This window comes from Eschrichtius robustus, chromosome 3 (assembly GCF_028021215.1).
Source record: "Eschrichtius robustus isolate mEscRob2 chromosome 3, mEscRob2.pri, whole genome shotgun sequence".
Classification (NCBI taxonomy): domain Eukaryota; kingdom Metazoa; phylum Chordata; class Mammalia; order Artiodactyla; family Eschrichtiidae; genus Eschrichtius; species Eschrichtius robustus.
The window spans coordinates 91,692,648-91,716,030 of NC_090826.1; positions in this window are offsets into that span (position 1 = coordinate 91,692,648).

Sequence of the window (23,383 nt, forward strand, 5' to 3'; positions counted from 1 at the left end):
GAGATGAAAGGGAACTTTATATTTGTCCTCATAAAAGGGAAAGAGAATGTATAATATACACAGATGTTAAGCAGAAAAATAAAGCAGGAAATTGATTTAAAGAATATTGGGGGTGGAGATGAGATGAGAGAGTTGTCCCTCTGCCTATATATAGACATTATGTTGTTCAGAATCCAGAGAATAAACGCTGAATTAAGAGTTCTGTATGTCTTGTGATGCTTATCTTGAAACATAAATTACAAAATGAAATGGTGGTCTCAAACAAGGTGAAGGTGAGTCTGTGAGAATTGGATGAAAAGGGGTGAGTCTTGCAAGGATCATAAAGTTCCATGGTCTCTTGTTCACTCTTGCCAATGGGCATGTGGAATTTGTAGGAGGGAAGGTTTTATTTAGAGTACATGGAGCGTTTGTATACCTTTTAATTCCTTCCTATGGATTTGTGGAAGCTAGGGGAGAGGTGGTCTTGTCTAAAGCACCTCAACACTGGAGGATCTCTTCTGATACTCAGAATATGCACTTAACATAATCATTTTCTCCTAAAGATCACTTTGGTGACAGTGCGAAACTGAAAGAAAGGATTAGACTAAGGAGCAAGAAATCCTGTTAGTAGTCTATTTTGAAAACCCATTTGAGTGCCTAAAATAAGACAGATGCCATGATAATGTGAAGAAAAGATATTATAAGTTAAGAAAATAGAATCATTAATATCTAGATTTTTATGTTACTTTCATAATCTGGAAAGATAAAGTATGCATTAGTCAGGTTCTTTCAGTTTCTAGTGACAGAAACTTAAACTAGCTTCATTCATTCATTCATTCATTTATTCATCTATTCAACAAACATTTATTGAAAACCAAGCATGGTGCTAGGCTCTAGAGCTATTGTAGTGAACAAGCCAAAGATTTTGCCATAGTGGAGCTTATATTCTTATGGGAGAAAGACACTATAAACAATGAAACAAATAAACAAGATAATTCAGATTGTTATGCTTATTATGAAAGTGTGCAGTGAAGGAGTAACTGATGGGTTCTTAAAGAAGATATTACTTTGTTACTGTGGGCAGGTAAGGCCTCTGCGGAACTGATGTTTGAGCCAAACTTAAAAAAATGGCTTATAATAGGACATATAAATGAAATACTTATGTATGAAGCTGGTTTCAGGTATGCATGAAGCTGTCTTCGTGTCTTTCTCCTTTGGCTCAGCTTATCTCTATTGGGCATTATTCTGTAGAGAAGCACTTCATATTGTGAGCAAGATGGCTACTAGCTACTTCATATCTACATTCCCCATGCAGAAAGAGATCTTTTCTCTAAGAATATCCTAGCTCTGAAGGGGTAATATGCTCATCTATGAAGCAATCACTGGGACCATGTGGATGGTATCTTTGACCAACTTGGGTCATAGACTTTTCCTGGAGTTGGAAATGGGTACCATAATGGAGAGACACTTCGGAAATGTAAGTGAGTAGAGGGATTCTGCAAAGGAAATAGACAAAGGAGGAAAAGGAAATCATGGCAGGCAGGAAAATATCTTGAAGTCCCACATATACAATACTGATTATCTAAAAATATGGAAAAAATATTCTGTGCCCCTGGATGGGGAAAAAATGGCTACCAAAATAAGACAAAACATCAATTTTAGGACAGTAAAACATTTAAAGTGTGAGACCCATAATAATGATGTGATAGATATCATTATCTAGACAATGCTGACTATAGTCATATGATTAAATAGAATCAGAAAATAGCTTTATGAGATCTTTAAAAATACTGCCAAGTTTTGCCTTGCAATTTTTGCTTAAATGTATAGGAATCCTTATTATAAATGATATATAAAAATCATATTTGGAACTATAAGTAATAGGATTAACAAATTTCATTTAATTAGAATTCCAAGCCAAAATAACCTGATGAAGAAATACTACTGGATGCCACTGGCTATCAGATGCAAATAAATATTGTAGAATTGAACTTGGGAAATCAGAAATAGGTAGGAAATAAGGAAAAAAATTTTTTTCTTGTCAGTGAGGCAAGTCTACTTCAAAAACTAATGCATCCTTTGTCAGGAATCACCTTTTACATTTAGACAGTTGGAAGAATTGGTAATTGCTACATATAAATAGAAACTGACTGAAAGTTAATGTGTTTATACACTAAGTAACAGTAACCTGTGTTTGTGATAAGCCTATATGCTCTTTTGATTTTTTTTTCTTTTACATCTTAATGATGGGTACCTTTAAACAGGGCATGTATTAAACAGGGCATACTGATCTGACAACCAAGTTAACTGAAATGTTAAAAGTCCTCTGTTTTCAATGGGAAAAGGAAATCTTTCAAGAGGAGCTGTGTCTTTTTTAAAAGAGAGATCACAAAACAAGTGAGACGTATGATGGTGGCCATTAGAGAGAAGGATGAATGCCAGTCTGTGAAGTGCTGCTTCAGCTGTCTCAGGAGAGTAGCTGCCAAGCACACTCAAGAAGGAAACACGAAATCCGACATCTGTATGTGTGCAGCATCCGCCATGTTTGCTCTGAGAGAGAACCACATGAAGCAAGACAGCAAAGGTGAAATCCAGCAAGATAGCCTACTTTATTGCCATGGCAACCCAACCCTGATGAAAAGTAGGAAAACAATAAAATATCTCTGAAAAAAAAAATCTGTGCTATGAATACCTACTGGGTTGAGGAAAGATGCACTCATGGAAGCAGCTTGACATTTTACCATTTGGTGATTTCTTGTAACAAAGTCATGGGTGCTGCTTTGGGGAAATGCTGATTTAGAAAGCATCGCATTTACTAAATTATTTAATTTGAACTGTTGCTAAATTCAGATTTATATGTGAAAGCTGTAGTTTCAGATTAAAATCTTAAGTGCCATTGTAGAGGTCAAAGTGTTAACATTGTCACTCTCCTTGATGCCTTTTGACAATCTTTTGCCATCATATTTCACATAAATTGTTTGTTCATAAAAAAGAAAAGTTTCAGGACATTGTGATATTGATAAATTAGAGCTATATTTTATTTGCTTAGATTGGATTCTCAAATTTCACCCATTATTTTTTTTTTAATGCTCTTTCTTTCTTCAACTTCCTGTTTTTCAGTATGCAGTTCAGTATGGAAAGAAAACATTTTCTTTTTTCTATTCTGAAAATGTTTAACATTCACAGATTTATAAATTTTCCCAACTTTAGGCAATTTTGAGTTGTTCCTATGATTGTTTTTATTCGAATAACACATCCTGGTTTGTAGAAAAATCTGGGAAAGCTTGTTTTACTTTTCTTAAAGTCAGCTTCATTGAGATAATTTACATACAAAAAATCTACTTCTTTAAAGTGTACAGCTAATTGAGTTTTGACAAATGTATACAGTCACATAATGGATAGCACATCCAATTTCTTTGCAATATTATTTTAGTGTTTGTCAATACCACTTCAAATGTGTACTGACTTGCTTTTGATAAAATATAAAAATTTTGTACCACATCCCACTCCTTTGTGCTATTTTTGTCATATACATTACAACTTTATGTTATAAACTCAGTAATAGGGTGTTATAATTTTTGACTTCAGTAATAAATGCCTATAAAGAAATTTATAGAAGAGTATTATACACAAAATATTTTATTTGTATTATATTTATTTACCTTATAATATTTGTAGTGTTGCCTTATGATATTTCTAGTGTTCTTCATTCCTTCCTTTGATTTTAATTACATGTTGATGGCATTTTCTTTCAATCTGATGGACTTCTGTTAGTATTTTTTGCAGTGCACTTGTGTTAGCATTATTTCAAGTTTTATTAATTGGAAATACCTTTATTTGACATTCATTTATAAAAGATAATTTCACTATATATTAAATTCTTAATTGGTAGGTTTTTCTCCCTCAGATCTTGAATGTGTTATTTCAGTGTCCTTTTGCCTCCATTATAACCGATGAGAAGTCAGCCATTAATCGTATCATTGTGATGTATGTGATACACGCTTTCAAGACTCATCTCTGTTTTTGGCTTTCAGCTGTTTGACTCTGATGTATCTACGTGTGGTTCTCTCTTCATTTATACTAATTGGAGTTTCATTGAGGCTGTTGGATCTGTAAGTTAATATTCCTGGTCAAATTTTGAGTTTGGGGCCACTATTACTTCAAATATTTTTCTGATCCTTTATATTTCTCTTTTCTGGAACTCCAGTTACACACATTTTGTAATACTTGCTATTGTCCTACCTACCTCCAAATATCTATTCATTTATTTTTTAAACATTTTTTCCTCTCCGTTCTTTGTATTTGAAGACCTTTATCTTCAAGTTCACTAATTCTTCTGACATCTCAAGTCTGCTGTTGAACAGAGAAATTTTAATTTTCACTGTTAAATTTTTCTGTCCTTGAATTTTCATTAGTTTCTTTTATTTATTTATTTATCTATTTATTTATTTTTGGCTGCGTTGGGTCCCTGTTGCTAAGTGTGGGCTTTTCTCTAGTTGCGGCAAGCAGGGGCTACTCTTCATTGCAGTGTGCAGGCCTCTCATTGCGGTGGCCTCTCCTGTTGCGGAGCACGGGTTCTAGGCGCGCGGGCTTCAGCAGTTGCGGCATGCGAGCTCTAGAGCGCAGGCTCAGTAGTTGTGGTGCACGGGCTTAGTTTCTCCATGGCATGTGGGATCTTCCCGGACCAGGGCTCAAACCCACGTCCCCTGCATTGGCAGGCGGACTCTTAACCACTGTGCCCCCAGGGAAGCCCGCATTAGTTTCTTTTTTACAGTTTCCAGGTCTCCACTGAGACTACTTATTGATTTGATCACTTTGATTATTCTCAGCATATTTCCCTTAAATTATTTGCAATAAATAATTTAGTAATTTGATTATTTGGATGTTTTCCTTTAATTCTTTGAATAAAGGAATTTTTGCTTCAAAGTCTCTAAATCTCACACCTGAACTCACTTGAAGTCAATTTCTATTGGCTATTTTTAAGCCCTGATTATTGCTCACAATTTTCTATTTCTTTGTGTAGTTCATAAAGAGCATGGTTGATAATTATGCATGATAGGCAATACATTATAGCCATTCTGGACTCTCTGTTGTTTTCCTGAAGACCATTTTGTTTGTTTGTTTGTTTTTTATCTGCACTCACATTGTGAAATATGTCTTCATCACGGTATGCAAGTACTGATGTCTCCGCTCAATTTTCTTTTTTTTTTTTTAAGCTTGATTCCCTTGTGGTCTTAGTGTGTCTGCACAGTTTAGAGATTAGTCAGTGATTCCAACAGAGATTATGCTCGGACACCTCCAGCCAGTAAGTTTTTCACCTCTACCACCCCAGTACTGTGTGAATTGAGGATTATATGCAAAGGTGCAGCAAGTTCACAGTCTCTCCAGGCTTTCAATTTTCACTGAGCTCTCTGGGATCTCTTGCCCACTCTTAGATCAGCTGCCAGCGAAGAATACTTGAAGAGTTTAGTGTCTCAGTTCTTCTCTGTTTCTCTTGCTTCCAAGAGAAATTCCCTCTGAATTTCAACTTGCTCTTCTAGCCCCCCTGATATGAGTCCCCCACTGGCATCAGGTAAAAATGTGGGATTTCACCAACCAAACTGATGAGGTGGGAATGCCTCCATTCAAGAATGCCACCGGACTCATTTTTTTTAATCCAATGGAGTAGGAATCTTTTTCCAAGTAAACACTTCTCGAGTTGCTGTCTGCCTTTAGTCATTTTCCAGCATTCTTAAATTTGTTTTTAATGATTTTAACCAGTTTTATACATTTTTTCTTCTGAAGGGAATTGCTCAACTTCTTTCTGGGGTCATTTCCAGAAGAAAAGTTTTTCTTTATTTATAATACACTGAAAAACACATGAGATCCTTAACACATTAAGAAAAAATAATTCTGGGGGAACCTTCAAGATGGGGGAGGAGTAAGATGTAGAAATCACCTTCCTCTCCACAAATACATCAAAAATATATCTACAAGTGGAACAACTCCTACAGAACACCTACTGAACGCTGGCAGAAGACCTCAGACTTCCCAACAGGCAAGAAAATCCCCATGTACCTGGATAGGGTGAAAGAAAAAAGAAAAAAACAGAGACAAAAGAATAGGGACGGGTCCTGCACCTCTGGAAGGGAGCTGTGAAGGAGGAAAAGTTTCCATACACTAGGAAGCCCCTTCACTGGTGGAGATGGGCAGTGGGCAGGGGGGAAGCTTCAGAGCCATGGAGGAGAGCGCAGCAATAGGGGTGCAGAGGGCAAAGTGGAGAGATTCCCGCACAGAGGATCAGTGCCGACCAGCACTCACCAGCCTGAGATGCTTGTCTGCTCACCCATCGGGGCATGTGGGGACTGGGAGCTGAGGCTCGGGCTTCAAAGTTCAGATCCCAGGGAGAGGACTGGGGTTGGCTGCATAAAGACAGCCTGAAGTGGGCTAGTGCACCACAGCTAGCCGGAGGGAGTCTGGAAAAAAGTCTGGATCTGCTGAAGAGGCAGGAGACCATTGTTTCGGAGTGCATGAGGAGAGGGGATTCCTTCCCTGTCTGCCAACAAAAGGCAGAGCACAGCCTAAACGAGCTTCAGAGACTGGCGTGAGCCACGGCTATCAGCTTAGACCCCAGAGACAGGCATGAAATGCTAAGGCTGTTACCACTGCCACCAAGAATCCTGTGTGAAAGCGCAGGTCACTATCGATACCTGCCCACTCCCCCCCACCCACCGGGATCCTGTGCAGCCTGTCACTGCCAGGGTCCCATGATCCAGGGACAACTTCCCCGGGAGAACATGTGGAGTGTCTCAGCCTATTGCAACATCAAGCCAGCCTCTGCCACTGCAGGCTTTCCCTGCAATCAGCCACTGCTTTAACCCCCTCCTTTCTGGGTAGGGAACAGATGCCTGAGGGCAACCTACATGCAGAGGTGGGGCCAAAACCAAAGCTGAACCCCAGGAGCTGTGCGAACAAAGAAGAGAAAGGGAAATTCTTCCATGCAGCCTCAGGAGCAGCAGATTAAACCCCCACAGTCAACTTGATGAACACTCCAACTGTGGAACACCTGAATAGACAAAGAATCATCCCAAAATTGAGGTGGTGAACTTTGGGAGCAAATGTAGACTTGGGGTTTGCTGTCTGTGACTGATTTGTTTCTGATATTTATGTTTATCTTAGTTTAGTTTTTACTGCTTGTTATCATTGGTGGATTTGTTTATTGGTTTGGTTGCTCTCTTCTTTTTTAAAAAAATTATTTTTTATATTAATAATTTTCAATTTATTATATTTTTCATTTTTATTTTTCTTTCTTTCTTTCTTTTTTTCTCCATTTTCTTATGAGCCGTGTGGCTGACAGGGTCTTAGTGCTCAGGCCTGGTGTCAGACCTGTGCCTCTCAGGTGGGAGAGCCGAGTTCAGGACATTAGACCACCAGAGACCTCCTGGCCCCATGTAATATCAATCGGCAGGCACTGTCCCAGAGATCTCCATCTCAATGCTAAGACCCAGCTCCACCCAAGAGCCAGCAGCCTCCAGTGCTGGACGCCTCATTCCTAACAACTAGTAAGACAGGAACACAACCCCACCCATTAGCAGAGAGGTTGCCTAAAATCATAATAAGTTCACAGATACCCCAAAACACAACACCAGATGTGGCCCTACCCACCAGAAAGAAAAGATCCAGCCCCACCCACCAGAACACAGGCACCAGTCCCCTCCACCAGGAAGTCTACACAAGCCACTGAACCAACCTCACCCACTGGGGGCAGACACCAAAAACAATGGGAACTACGAACCTGCAGCCTGCGAAAAGGAGACCCCAAACACAGTAAGTTAAACAAAATGAGAACACAGAGAAATATGCAGCAGATGAAGGAGCAAGTAAAAAACCAACCAGACCAAACAAAGAAGAGGAAATAGACAGTCTACATGAAAAAGAATTCAGAGCAATGATAGTAAAGAGAATCCAAAATCTTGGAAATAGAATGGAGAAAATACAAGAAGTGTTTAACAAGAACCTAGAAGAACTAAAGAGCAAACAAACAATGATGAAAACACAACAAATAAATTAAGAATTCTCTAGAAGGAGTCAATAGCAGAATAACTGAGACAGAAGAGCAAATAAGGGACTTGGAAGATAAAATAGTGGAAATAACTACCGCAGAGCAGAATAAATAAAAAAGAATGAAAAGAATTGAGGACAGTCTCAGAGACCTCTGGGACAATATTAAATGCACCAACATACAAATTATAGGGGTCTCAGAAGAAGAAGAGAAAAAGAAAGAATCTGAGAAAATATTTGAAGTGATTATGGTTGAAAATTTCCCTAATATGGGAAAGGAAATAGTCAATCAAGTCCAGGAAGCACAGAGAGTCCCATACAGGATACATCCAAGGAGAAACACATCAAGACGCATATTAATCAAACTATCAAATATTAAATACAAAGAAAAAATATTAAAAGCAGCAAGGGAAAAACAACAAATAACACATAAGGGGATCCCCATAAGGTTAACAGCTGATCTTTCAGCAGAAATTCTGCAAGCCAGAAGGGAGTGGCAGTACATATTTAAAGCGATGAAGGAGAAAAACCTACAATCAAGATTACTCTACCCTGCAAGGATCTCATTCAGATTTGATTGAGAAATTAAAACCTTTACAGATAAGCAAAAGTTAAGAAAATTCAGCACCACTAAACCAGCTTTACAACAAATGCTAAAGGAACTTTTTTAGGCAGGAAACACAAGAGAAGGAAAAGACCTACAAAAAACAAACCCAAAACAATGGAAAATGGTAATAAGAACATAGATATCAATAATTACCTTAAATGTAAATGGATTAAATGCTCCAACCAAAAGACATAGACTGGCTGAATGGATAAAAAAACAAGACCAGTATATATGCTGTCTACAAGAGACCCACTTCAGACCTAGGGACACATACAGACTGAAAGTGAGGGGATGGAAAAAGATATTCCATGCAAATGGAAATCAAAAGAACGCTGGAGTAGCAATTCTCATATCAGACAAAATAGACTTTAAAATAAAGACTATTACAAGGACAAAGAAGGACACAACATAATGATCAAGGGATCAATCCAAGAAGATATAACAATTGTAAATATATATGCCCCCAACATAGGAGCACCTCAATACATAAGGCAAATGCTAACATCCTTAAAAGGGGAAATCGACAGTTACACAATAATAGTAGGGGACTTTAACACCCCACTTTCACCAATGGACAGATCATCCACAATGAATATAAATAAGAAAACACAAGCTTTAAATGACACATTAAACAAGATGGACTTAATTGATATTTATAGGACATTCCATCCCAAAACAACAGAATACACTTTCTTCTCAAGTGCTCATGGAACATTCTCCAGGATAGATCATATCATGGGTCACAAATCAAGCCTAGGTAAAATTTAAAAAATTGAAATCATATCAAGTATCTTCTCTGACCACACACTATGAGACTAGGTATCAATTACAGGAAAAAACTCTAAAAATACAGACACATGGAGGTTAAACATACACTACTAAATAACCAAGAGATCACTGAAGAAATCAAAAAGGAAATCAAAAAATACCTAGAAACAAATTACAATGAAAACACGAAGACCCAAAATGTATTTGATGCAGCAAAAGCAGTTTTAAGAGGGAGGTTTATAGCAATACAATCCTACCTCAAGAAAAAAGAAAATCTCAAACAAACAACCTAACCTTACACCTAAAGCAATTAGAGAAAGAAGAAGAAGAAGAAAAAAAAAAAAAAAAAACTCCAAGGTTAACAGAAGGAAAGAAATCATAAAGATCAGATCAGAAATAAATGAAAAACAAATGAAGGGGAAAAAAGCAAAGATCAATAAAACTAAAAGCTGGTTCCTTGAGAAGATAAACAAAATTGATAAACCATTAGCCAGATTCATCAAGAAAAAAAGGGAGAAGTCTCAAATCAACAGAATTAGAAATGAAAAAGGATAAGTAACAACTGACACTGCAGAAATGCAAAGGATCATGAGAGATTACTACAAACAACTATATGCCAATAAAATGGACAACCTGGAAGAAATGGACAAATTCTTAGAAAATCGCAACCTTCTGAGACTGAACCAGGAAGAAATAGAAAATATAAACAGACCAATCACAAGCAATGAAATTGAAATTGATTAAAATCTTCCAACAAACAAAAGCCCAGGACCAGATGGCTTCACAGGCAAATTCTATCAACTATTTAGAGAAGAGCTAACACTTATTCTTCTCAAACTCTTCCAAAATATCGCAGAAGGGGGAACACTCCCAAACTCATTCAATGAGGCCACCATCACCCTGATACCAAAACCAGACAAAGATGTCACAAAGAAAGAAAACTACAGGCTAATATCACTGATGAACATAGACGCAAAAATCCTCAACAAAATACTAGCAAACAGAATCCAACAGCACATTAAAAGGATCATACACCCTGATCAAGTGGGGTTTATCCCAGGAATGCAAGGATTCTTCAATATATGGAAATCAATCAATGTGATACACCATATTAACAAATTGTTGGATAAAAATCATATGATCAACTCAATAGATGCAGAAAAAGCTTTCGAGAAAATTCAAAACCCATTTATGATCAAAACTCTCCAGAATGTGGGCATAGAGGGAACCTACCTCAACATAATAAAGTCTATATATGACAAACCCACAGCAAACATCATTCTCAGTGGTGAAAAACTGAAACCATTTCCTCTAAGATCAGGAACAAGACAAGGCTGCCTACTCTCACCGCTATTATTCAACATAGTTTTGGAAGTTTTAGCCACAGCAATCAGAGAAGAAAAAGAAATAAAAGGAATCCAAATCAGAAAAGAAGAAGTAAAACCATCACTGTTTACAGATGACATGATACCATACATAGTGAATCTTAAAGATGCTACCAGAAAACTATTAGAGCTAATCAATGAATTTGGTAAAGTAGCAGGACACAAAATGAATGCACAGAAATCTCTTGCATTCCTATACACTAACGATGAAAAATCTGAAAGAGAAATTAAGGAAACACTCCCATTTACCTTTGCAAAAAAAAGAATAAAATATCTAGGAATAAACCTACCTAAGGAGACAAAAGACCTGCATGCAGAAAACTATAAGACACTGATGAAAGAAATTAAAGATGATACAAATATATGGAGTGATATACCATGTTCTTGGATTGGAAGAATCAACATTGTGAAAATGACTCTACTACCCAAAGCAATCTACAGATTCAACGCAATCCCTATCAAACTACCACTGGCATTTTTCACAGAACTAGAACAAAAAATTTCTCAATTTGTATGGAAACACAAAAGACCCCAAACAGCCAAAACTCAAAAACTTGAGAAAGAAAAAGTGGAGCTGGAGAAATCAGGCTCCCGGACTTCAGCCTATACTACAAAGCTACAGTAATCAAGACAGTATGGTACTGGCACAAAAACAGAAATATAGATCAATGGAACAGGATAGAAAGCCCAGAGGTAAACCCACACACATATGGTCACCTTATCTTTGATAAAGGAGGCAAGAATATACAATGGAGAAAAGACAGCCTCCTCAATAAATGGTGCTGGGAAAACTGGACAGCTACATGTAAAAGAATGAAATTAGAACACTTCCTGACACCATACACAAAAATAAAGTCAAAATAGATTAAAGACCTAAATGTAAGGCCAGACACTATAAAACTCTTAGAGGAAAACATAGGCAGAACACTCCATGACATAAATCACAGCAAGATCCTTTTTGACCCACCTCCTAGAGAAATGGAAATAAAAACAAAAATAAACAAATGGGACCTAATGAAACTTAAAAGCTTTTGCACAGCAAAGGAAACCATAAACAAGACCAAAAGACAACCCTCAGAATGGGAGAAAATATTTGCAAATGAAGCAACGGACAAAGGATTAATCTCCAAAATATATAAACAGCTCATGCACCTCAATATTAAAGAAACAAACAACCCAATCCAAAAATGGGCAGAAGACCTAAATAGACATTTCTCCAAAGAAGATATACAGGTTGCCAACAAACACATAAAACGATGCTCAACATCACTAATCATTAGAGAAATGCAAATCAAAACTGCAATGAGGTATCACCTCACACCAGTCAGAATGGCCATCAACAAAAAATCTACAAACAATAAATGCTGGAGAGGGTGTGGAGAAAAGAGAACCCTCTTGCACTGTTGGTGGGAATGTAAATTGATACAGCCACTATGGAGAACAGTATGGAGGTTCCTTAAAAAACTAAAAATAGAAATACCATATGACCCAGCAATCCCACTACTGGGCATATACCCTGAGAAAACCATCATTCAAAAAGAGTTATGTACCACAATGTTCATTGCAGCGCTATTTACAATAGCCAGGACATGGAAGCAACCTAAGTGTCCATCAACAGACGAATGGATAAAGAAGATGTGGCACATATATACAATGGAATATTACTCAGCCATAAAAAGAAATGATATTGAGTTGTTTGTAGTGAGGTGGATGGACCTAGAGCCTATCATATAGAGTGAGGTAAGTCAGAAAGAGAAAAACAAATACCGTATGCTAACACATATATATGGAATCTAAAGAAAATAGTGGTACTGATGAACCTAGAGGCAGGACAGGAATAAAGACGCAGACTTAGAGAATGGACTTGAGGACATGGGGAGGGGCAAGGGTAAGCTGGGACGAGGTGAGAGAGTAGCATTGACATATATACACTACCAAATGCAAAATAGATAGCTAGTGGGAAGCAGCCGCAAAGCACAGGGAGATCAGCTTGGTGCTTTGTGACTACCTAGAGGGGTGGGATAGGGAGGGTGGAAGGGAGATGCAAGAGGGAGGGGATATGGGGATATAGATATACTTACAGCTGATTCACCTTATTATACAGCAGAAACTAACACAACATTGTAAAGCAATTATACTCCAATAAAGATATTAAAAAAAGAAAAAAAAGAAAAAAAATTCTCATAGTAGTTACCACAGACAAATTGCTTTAAGTACCTGGGGAAATGCTTAATATAAGCTATCAGAACAGTTTAAACTCTTTTAAAGAAGACTTCACTCTTGCACCCAAGTCCTTCTTAATTTAGAACAATATTTATTAATGAAATATATTCACCTTAGTCCGTACAACCCTCTCAATATTATAGAATACTATTGACACAATACAATCATTATAGCTTAAACAACATGTTACCAAAAGATGGACACACAGGAAACTTTTATTTGTCATAGTGAGGGAAATAAAAAAACATTCAACTCCAAAAAATAATGATGAGATACACAGGCATCAAATTGCCTTCTCATATTAATAAAACATGTTTAGCACAAAATTTTTATTATTTTTGAGAGAAACAAAAATCTATTTCAAGAAAACCATATATCTTGATAATAATAGTCACAGTCTACTTTTATTGGGTACTTACTATAGAACAAGTACTATGCTAACCCACTTCACATGGATCTCACCGTTTGATCCTCACAGTAACCCTGTGGTTGGTGCCATTAGCCGAAAATCTAATAATAGAGCTTTGAACAGCAATGCCTTCCTGTTGAACAATGTTAGCGTTTTAGGGGGAAAAAAAGAGGCCTGCTGTTGTCTCATGTTTTTCTCTGTATTTTGGGATAATTTAAAGTACTAGCTAAATATTCTTGAAATTTAATTTCAAAATGTCCTTGAATTTTATTTAGCCTCTGTTTCTCATACTGTTAGTTATTCTAGAGTACTCATCATTGTGAAGAAAAACAAAGTGCAGAGACCTTAGAACATGAGCAGTAATTACTTGGTGATTGATATGAGTAATTATGCAGACTTTAGCAGGAGACATGCAGTTCAAATATCCTTTGTTTAATATTTATATGAATGAGTATCTGATCTCAGTTTCATAATACTGAAAGTTAATAATAAAGACAACTCCAGAGATTGCTAACTTCCATATTTTGTTTCCTGATTTCTTACTTCCTTCCATTTATGCTTAAAACTAATGGAAAGCCTTAGGCAATCTCCTCCCTCTTCTCTACCTTCGTAACTTAATCTGTATTTTTCTGGGCTCCAATTGCCTGGATCCAGAATTTTTCTTGTGAGTGTGGGCACACTTACTTACTTTTAATTTAGTTTATATTATTTAAGTTTGTTTCCCGTTTTGTTTTTTACAGAGAATTTTTAGCAGACAGGCTTTCCTTACATTATCTCGAATAGTAGAATGCCCCAAATACTTCTTTTGAATTCTATTATATTTTCTTTTTAGCAGTGATTAGTACCTGAAACATTACAAATTTCTTTCTTTAATATTTTCTTAGTGGTCTCTTTCTAAAGTCCACGACAGCATTCCTGTATTCCCATGGCCAGAATGAGGCTTGGCATATTGCAAGCAATTAATAAATATGTGTTGAATGATTAAACGAATGAATGCATACATGCATGCGTGAACAAACAAACAGCTAATTGAAGGTAGAGATCATTTCCTTTGCTTTACAGGCCAGGAAGCTGAAGCCGTGTTAAGTTACTTGCACTGAATTATGACAAGAGACGTAGCAGAACTTGGATTTGTGCTCACATTTTTCTGCCTCAAAACCACTATTCAGCCTGTATGTTTTAACATAATGCCCAGTAATGATGCAATTGCTTTATAAGTAAAGGCATTTTATATAGTCTAAAAAATTATTATACGGATTTTAGGTTTTGGGACTGCTTACTGCATATGTATGATACATAGTTAATCTTTACCAGTGATAAGCAATTTTGTACTGATTTTTTTTGTATTCACCATAAAATGTTTTTATTTAACTAACGTGCTCTAAAAGGCCACGAGCACATTAAGTGAAGTTTTGTAATTTATATATATATATATATACATTAGGCTTATTTACTCTGGATTTCAAGACTGCCTGTCATGCTCTTCTCCTGATATGCCCATGATTCCTTCTCTAACTTAAGTGTCTGCTCTACTGTCCCTCCTCTACCCTTTATAAAATATCAGTTGCACTCATACATTCTCTCTCTATCCCTTACTCTGTTTTCCTTTATAGGTTTCTTTCCACTAAGTGACATAATTTTATTACATGTTTACTTATTAATTTGTTTAATGGTTATCTCTATCACCAGATTGAAATGTCTTTTGTATCTAGGAATTAGATTTACTTATAAAATTTTAAGAACCTTTGTTAGATCAAGGAACACAGGGTATAATAGAGTATGCTAAATGAGCAGAACACTATTTCTGAGGAAAATATCAGAACCTCAAAAAAATATGTAATTACTTTAAAAAAGAGTCTTTGATATTGCACCAGACACAACCTGGGAAGATGCTCGGTTGTAGCACACAAGCTTTAGGTAGAAATACACAATAGAGGATCTTTGTTTCTCACTAGAGCTCTATGAACACAGGCTTAGGGAGCATTTACAGCGCCATTCTTCTGAAGTTGCAATTCAGAAATCTTTTGAGTCTGATTTTCCTCTGTGGTGTATGTGAGGAAAAGAGGAACATTCTCTTCTGGGAGGTAAGATTTCAGATCAGGAAAAACTGTATACTAGACTGCTAGGGCTGTCATGACAAAATATCACAGATTAGGAGGATTAAACAACAGAAATTTATTTTCTCACCGTTCTAGAGGCTGGAATTCCTTAGATCAAGGTCTGGCAGGGTTTGGTTTCTGGTGAGATCTCTATTCCTGGCCTGTATGCGGCCACCATCTTGCTGTGTGCTCGCATGACTTCTTTGTATGCAGAGAAAGAGAGTGATTTGGTGTCTTTTGCTCTTTTTATAAGGGTACCAACCCTGTTGGGTTAGGATACCACCCTTATATCCTGACCTCATCTAACATTTATCACCTTTTTATAGGCCCTATTTCCAAACACAGTCACATTTGGTGTTCAGACTTGAAAATATGAATTGTGGGTGGACGCAATTCAGTCCATAGCACTCTAGAAAAAGTTTTCTTACCTGATGAAATTCACAGAGAAGAGCAGGAGATTGGGAAGATTGGGACTGCAGACCAAATGCACTGAGTTGCTTGTTAGAATTATGGGGCCATCATAAAAACAGAGCATGGATATTATGTCCCTGAACTTCTGTGCCAGGAAGTGCTGGGGAGAAGGTGGAGGTGGAGTAGAGAACATTTTGGTCATGCTTATAGGAAAAATTCAAGCCACACTAAACAAACAGAAATACTTCAAAAAAGATGTGTAACTGAAGGAATCACCAGGGCAAATCTGTAAGCTTAACTTGTGTAGGACTTTTTCAGAAGCCATGTTTGCAGTTGTTAGAGTTCTCACTAGGACCATGTTCCTCAAAAGCCAGATCGAAGATGATATTTTAGGATATATTTATTTAGGTTATATTTTATTTTATCTATTTTTATAGTTTTGCCTTTTTTAGCATTTATTTTTTAAAATGTTGATAAAACACAAATAACATCAAAATTCCCACCTTAGCCATTTTTAAGTGTATAGTTCAGTGGCCTTAAGTACATACACATTATTGTGCTTGCATCACCATCCATCCATAGAACTCTTCTCATCTTGCAAAACTAAAACTCTGTACTCATTATAAAATGACTGCTTTCCTCTCTCCCTCCAGCACCTGGCAACCACCATTCTACCTTCTATCTCTATAAACTGACTTCTCTGTACATCTCGTATAAGTGGAATAATACAGTATTCGTCTTTTTGTCACTGGCTTATTATACTTGGCTTATTATAATATCCTCAAGATTCATCCATGCTGTTGCATGTATCAGAATTTCCTTCCTATTGTATGTCTATAACTACATTTTGTTTATTTATTCATTTGTCCATGGACACTTGCTTCTTCTACCTTTTGTCTGTTGTTAGTAATGCTGCTATGAACACGAGTGTACAAATATCTCTTCAAGTCCCTGCTTTCAATTCTCTAGGTTATATAACCAGACTGAAATTGTTAGGTCACATGGTAATTCTATTTTTAATTTTTTGAGAAACTGTTATACTGTTTTCCATGGCAGTTGTATCATTTTACATTCCAATCCACAGGGTATAAGGGCTCCAATGTCTCCAAATCCAAATTTTGCCAACATTTATTATTTTCAGGGTTTTGATAATGGCCATCCTAGTGGATGTGAAATGGTATCTCATTGTGGTTATGATTTGCATTTCCCTAATGATTAGGGATGTTGAGCATCTTTTTGTATGCTTGCTGACCGTTTGTTTATCTCTGGAGAAACGTCTATTCAAGACCTTTGCTCATTTTTGAATTGGGTTGTTTCTTTTTTGTTGTTGAGTTTAAAGATATTTTATATATTTATATATATATATATATTTATGGTTCATATATTCTCAATATTAACCCCTTATCAGATACATGAGATGCAAATCTTTTTTCCCGTTCTCTGGATTGGCTTTTCACCCTGTTGACTATGTACTTTTTTTTTTTAACATCTTTATTGGAGTATAATTGCTTTACCGTGGTGTGTTAGTTTCTGCTTCATAACAAAGTAAATCAGTTATACATATACATATGTCCCCATATCTTTTCCCTCTTGCATCTCCCTCCCTCCCACTCTCCTTATTCCACCCTTCTAGGTGGTCACAAAGCACCGAGCTATCTAATAGCTATCTATTTTACGTTTGGTAGTGTATATATGTACATGTCACTCTCTTACTTTGTCCCAGCTTACCCTTCCCCCTCTGCATATCCTCAAGTCCATTCTCTAGTAGGTCTGCATCTTTATTCCCATCTTGTCCCTAGGTTCTTCTGACCATTTCTTTTTTTTTTTTTTTTTGAGATTCTATATATATGTGTTAGCATACATTATTTGTTTTTCTCTTTCTGACTTACTTCACTCTGTATGACAGTCCCTAGGTCCATCTACCTCATTACAAATAACTCAGTTTCGTTCCTTTTGAAGGCTGAGTAATATTCCATTGTATATATGTGCCACATCTTCTTTATCCATTCGTCTGTTGATGGACACTTAGGTTGCTTCCATGTCCTGGCTATTGTAAATAGAGCTGCAATGAACATTTTGGTACATGACTCTTTTTGAATGATGGTTTTCTCAGGGTATATGCCCAGTAGTGGGATTGCTGGGTCATATGGTAGTTCTATTTTTAGCTTTTAAAGGAACCTCCATACTGTTCTCCATAGTGGCTGTATCAATTTACATTCCCACCAACAGTGCAAGAGGGTTCTTTTTTCTCCATACCCTCTCCAGCATTTATTGTTTGTAGATTTTTTGTTGATGGCCATTCTGACTGGTGTGAGATGATATCTCATTGTAGTTTTGATTTGCGTTTCTCTAATGATTAATGATGTTGAGCATTCTTTCATGTGTTTGTTGGCAATCTGTATGTCTTCTTTGGAGAAATGTCTATTTAGGTCTTCTGCCCAGTTTTAGATTGGGTTGTTTGTTTTTTTGATATTGAGCTGCATAAGTTGCTTGTATGTTTTGGATATTAATCCTTTGTCAGTTGCTTCATTTGCAAATACTTTCTCCCATTCTGAGGGTTGTCTTTTTGTCTTGTTTATGGTATCCTTTGCTCCACAAAAGCTTTCAAGTTTCATTAGGTCCCATTTGTTTAGTTTTGTTTTTACTTCCATTCCTCTAGGAGGTGGGTCATAAAGGATCTTGCTGTGATTCTTGTCATAGAGTGTTCTGCCTGTGTTTTCCTCTAAGATTTTGATGGTGTCTGGCCTTACATTTAGGTCTTTAATCTATTTTGACTTTATTTTTGTGTATGGTGTTAGGGAGTGTTCTAATTTCATTCTTTTACATGTAGCTGTCCAGTTTTCCCAGCACCAGTTTTTGAAGAGGCTGTGTTTTCTCCACTGTATATTCTTGCCTCCTTTATCAAAGATAAGGTGACCATATGTGCGGGGGTTTATCTCTGGGTTTTCTATCCCGGTCCATTGATCTATATGTCTGTTTTTGTGCCAGTACCATACTGTCTTGATTACTGTAGCTTTGTAGTATAGTCTGAAGTCAGGGAGCCTGATTTCTCCAGCTCCTTTCTTTCTTTCTCAAGATTGCTTTGACTATTCGGGGTCTTTTGTGTTTCCATACAAATTGTGAAATTTTTTGTTCTAGTTCTGTGAAAAAAGTCAGTGGTAGTTTGATAGGGATTGCATTGAATCTGTAGATTGCTTTAGGTAGTAGAGTCATTTTCACAATGTTGATTCTTCCAATCCAAGAACATGGTATATCTCTCCATCTATTTGTGTCATCTTTAATTTCTTTCATCAGTGTCTTATAATTTTCTGCATACAGGTCTTTTGTCTCCTTAGGTAGGTTTATTCCTAGATATTTTATTCTTTTTGTTGCAATGGTAAATGGGAGTGTTTTCTTAATTTCACTTTCAGATTTTTCATCATTAGTGTATAGGAATGTAAGAGATTTCTGTGCATTAATTTTGTGTCCTGCTACTTTACCAAATTTGTTGATTAGCTCTACTAGTTTTCTGGTAGCATCTTTAGGATTCTCTATGTATAGTATCATGTCATCTGCAAACAGTGACAGCTTTACTTCTTTTCCAATTTGGATTCCTTTTATTTCTTTTTCTTTTCTGATCGCTGTGGCTAACACTTCCACAACTATGTTGAATAATAGTGGTGAGAGTGGGCAACTTTGTCTTGTTCCTGATCTTAGTGGAAATGGTTTCAGTGTTTCACCATTGAGGACGATGTTTACTGTGGGTTTGTCATATATGGCCTTTATTATCTTGAGGAAAGTTCCCTTTATGCCTACTTTCTGGAGGGTTTTTATCATAAATGGGTTTTGAATTTTCTCAAAAGCTTTGTCTGCATCTATTGAGATGAGCATATGGTTTTTCTCCTTCAATTTGTTCTATGTTCATCAGTGATATTAGCCTGTAGTTTTCTTTCTTTGTGACATCTTTGTCTGGTTTTGGTATCAGAGTGATGGTGGCCTCGTAGAATGAGTTTGTGAGTGTTCCTCCCTCTGCTATATTTTGGAAGAGTTTGAGAAGGATAAGTGTTAGCTCTTCTCTAAATGTTTGATAGAATTTACCTGTGAAGCCGTCTGGTCCTGGGCTTTTGTTTGTTGGAAGATTTTTAATCACAGTTTCAATTTCAGTGCTTGTGATTGGTCTGTTCATATTTTCTATTTCTTCCTGGTTCAGTCTTGGAAGGTTGTGCATTTCTAAGAATTTGTCCATTTCTTCCAGGTTGTCCATTTTATTGGCATATAGTTGCTTGTAGTAATCTCTCATGATCCTCTGTATTTCTGCAGTGTCAGTTGTTACCTCTCGTTTTTCATTTCTACTTCTATTGATTTGAGTCTTCCCCCCTTTTTTCTTGATAAGTCTGGCTAATGTTTTATCAATTTTTCATCTTCTCAAAGAACCAGCTTTTAGTTTTATTGACCTTTGTTATCGTTTCCTTCATTTCTTTTTCATTTATTTCTGATCTGATCTTTATGATTTCTTTCCTTCTGCTAACTTTTGGGTTTTTTTTTTTTAAATCCTCTTTCTCTAATTGCTTTAGGTGTAATGTTAGATTGTTTATTTGAGATGTTTCTTGTTTCTTAAGGTAAGATTGTATTGCTATAAACTTCCCTCTTAGAACTGCTTTTGCTGCATCCCATAGGTATTGGGTCATTGTGTTTTCATTGTCATTTGTTTCTAGGTATTTTTTGATTTCCTCTTTGATTTCTTCAGTGATCTCTTGGTTATTAAGTAGTGTGTTGTTTAGCCTCTATGTGTTTGTATTTCTTACAGATTTTTTCCTGTATTTGATATCTAGTCTCATAGAGTTGTTGTCAGAAAAGATGCTTGATATGATTTCAATTTTCTTAAATTTACCAAGGCTTGAGTTGTGACCCAAGATATGATCTATCCTGGAGAATGTTCCAAGAGCACTTGAGAAGAATGTGTATTCTGTTGTTTTTGGATGGAATGTCCTATAAATATCAATTATGTCCACCTTGTTTAATATATCATTTAAAGCTTGTGTTTCCTTATTTATTTTCATTTTGGATGATCTGTGCATTGGTGAAAGTGGGGTGTTAAAGTCCCCTACTATGATTGTGTTATGGTCAATTTCCCCTTTTATGGCTTTTAGTATTTGCCTTATGTATTGAGGTGCTCCTATGTTGGGTGCATAAATATTTACAATTGTTATATCTTCTTCTTGGATTGATCCCTTGATCATTATGTAGTGTCCTTCTTTGTCTTTTGTAATAGTCTTTGTTTTAAAGTCTATTTTGTCTGATATGAGATTTGCTACTCCAGCTTTCTTTTGATTTCCATTTGCATGGAATATCTTTTTCCATCCCCACACTTTCAGTCTGTATGTGTCCCTAGGTTTGAAGGGGGCTCTTGTAGACAACATATATACAGGTCCTGTTTTTGCATCCATTCAACCAGTCTATGTCTTTTGGTTGGAGCCTTTAATCCATTTACATTTAAGGTAATTATTGATATGTATGTTCCTATTACCATTTTCTTAATTATTTTGTGTTTGTGTTTGTAGGTCTTTTCCTTCTCTTGTGTTTCCTGCCTAGAGAAGTTCCTTTAGCATTTGTTGTAAAGCTGATTTGGTGGTGCTGAATTCTCTCAGCTTTTGATTGTCTGTAAAGCTTTTAATTTCTCTGTCAAATCTGAATGACATCCTTGCTGGGTAGAGTAATCTTGATTGTAGGTTTTTCTCCTTCATCGCTTTAAATATGTACTGCCACTCCCTTCTGGCTTGCAGAATTTCTGCTGAAAGTTCAGCTGTTAACCTTATGGGGATCCCCTTATGTGTTATTTGTTGTTTTTCCCTTGCTGCTTTTAATATTTTTTCTTTGTATTTAATTTTTGATAGTTAGATTAATATGTGCCTTGGCATGTTTCTCCTTGGATTTGTCTTGTATGGGACTCTCTGTGCTTCCTGGACTTGTTTAACTATTTCCTTTCCCATATTTGGGAAGTTTTCAACTATAATCTCTTTAAATATCTTCTCAGTCCCTTTCTTTTTCTCTTCTTCTGGGACCCCTATAATTTGAATATTGGTGCGTTTACTGTTGTCCCAGAGGTCTCTGAGACTGTCCTCAATTCTTTTTTCTTTATTCTGCTCTGCAGTAGTTATTTCCACTCTTTTATCTTCCAGGTTACTTACCCCTTCTTCTGCCTCAGTTATTCTGCTCTTGATCCCTTCTAGAGAATTTTTAATTTCATTTATTGTGTTGTTCATCAATGTTTGTTCGCTCTTTAGTTCTTCCAGGTCTTTGTTAAACGTTTCTTATATTTTCTCCGTTCTGTTTCCAAGATTTTGGATCATCTTTACAATCATTATTCTGAATTCTTTTTCAGGTAGACTGTCTATTTCCTCTTCATTTGTTAGGTATGGTGGGTATTTGCCTTGCTCCTTCATCTGCTGTGTGTTTCTCTGTCTTCTCATTCTGCTTAACTTACTGTGTTTGGGGTCTTCTTTTCGCAGCCTGCAGGTTCGTAGTTTCCATTGTTTTTGGTGTCTGTTCCCAGTGGCTAAGATTGGGTCAGTGGGTTGTGTAGGCTTCCTGTTGGAGGGGACTGGTGCCTGTGTTCTGGTGGATGAGGCTGGATCTTGTCTTTCTGATGGGCAGGTCCACATCTGGCGGTGTGTTTTAGGATGTCTGTGGCCTTATTATGATTTTAGGCAGCCTCTCTGTTAATGGGTGGGGTTGTGTTCCTGTCTTGCTAGTTGTTTGGCCTAGGGTGTCCTGCACTGTAGCTTGCTGGTCGTTGAGTGGAGCTGGGTCTTGGCGTTGAGATGGAGATCTCTGGGAGCTTTTTGCCGTTTGATATTACGTGGAGCTGGGAGGTCTCTTGTGGACCATTGTCCTGAACTTGGCTCTCCCACCTCAGTGACACAGCCTTGACTCCTGGCTGGAGTATGAAGAGCCTGTTCTCCACACTGCTCAGAATAAAAGGGAGAAAAGAAAGAAAGAAGGAAAGAAGAAGATAAAATAAAATAAAGTAAAATAAGAGATAATAAAGTTATTAAAATAAAAAATAATTATTAAGAAAAAAATTTTTTTAAGTAATAAAAGAAAAACAAAAAACAAAAACAAAAAAAATGGACAGACAGAACCCTAGGAGAAATGGTAAAAGCAAAGCTATACAGACAAAATCACACACAGAAGCATACACATACACACTCACAAAAAGAGAAAAAGGGAAAAAAAAATATATTGTTGCTCCCAAAGTCCACCTCCTCAATTTGGGATGATTCGTTGTCTATTCAGGTCTTCCAGAGATGCAGGGGACATCAGGTTGATCGTGGAGATTTAATCTGCTGCTCCTGAGGCTGCTGGGAGAAATTTCCCTTTCTATTCTTTGTTCGCACAGCTCCCAGGGTTCATCTTTGGATCCGGCCCTGTCTCTGCGTGTAGGTCGCCTGAGGGCATCTGTTTTTCACTCAGACAGGACGGG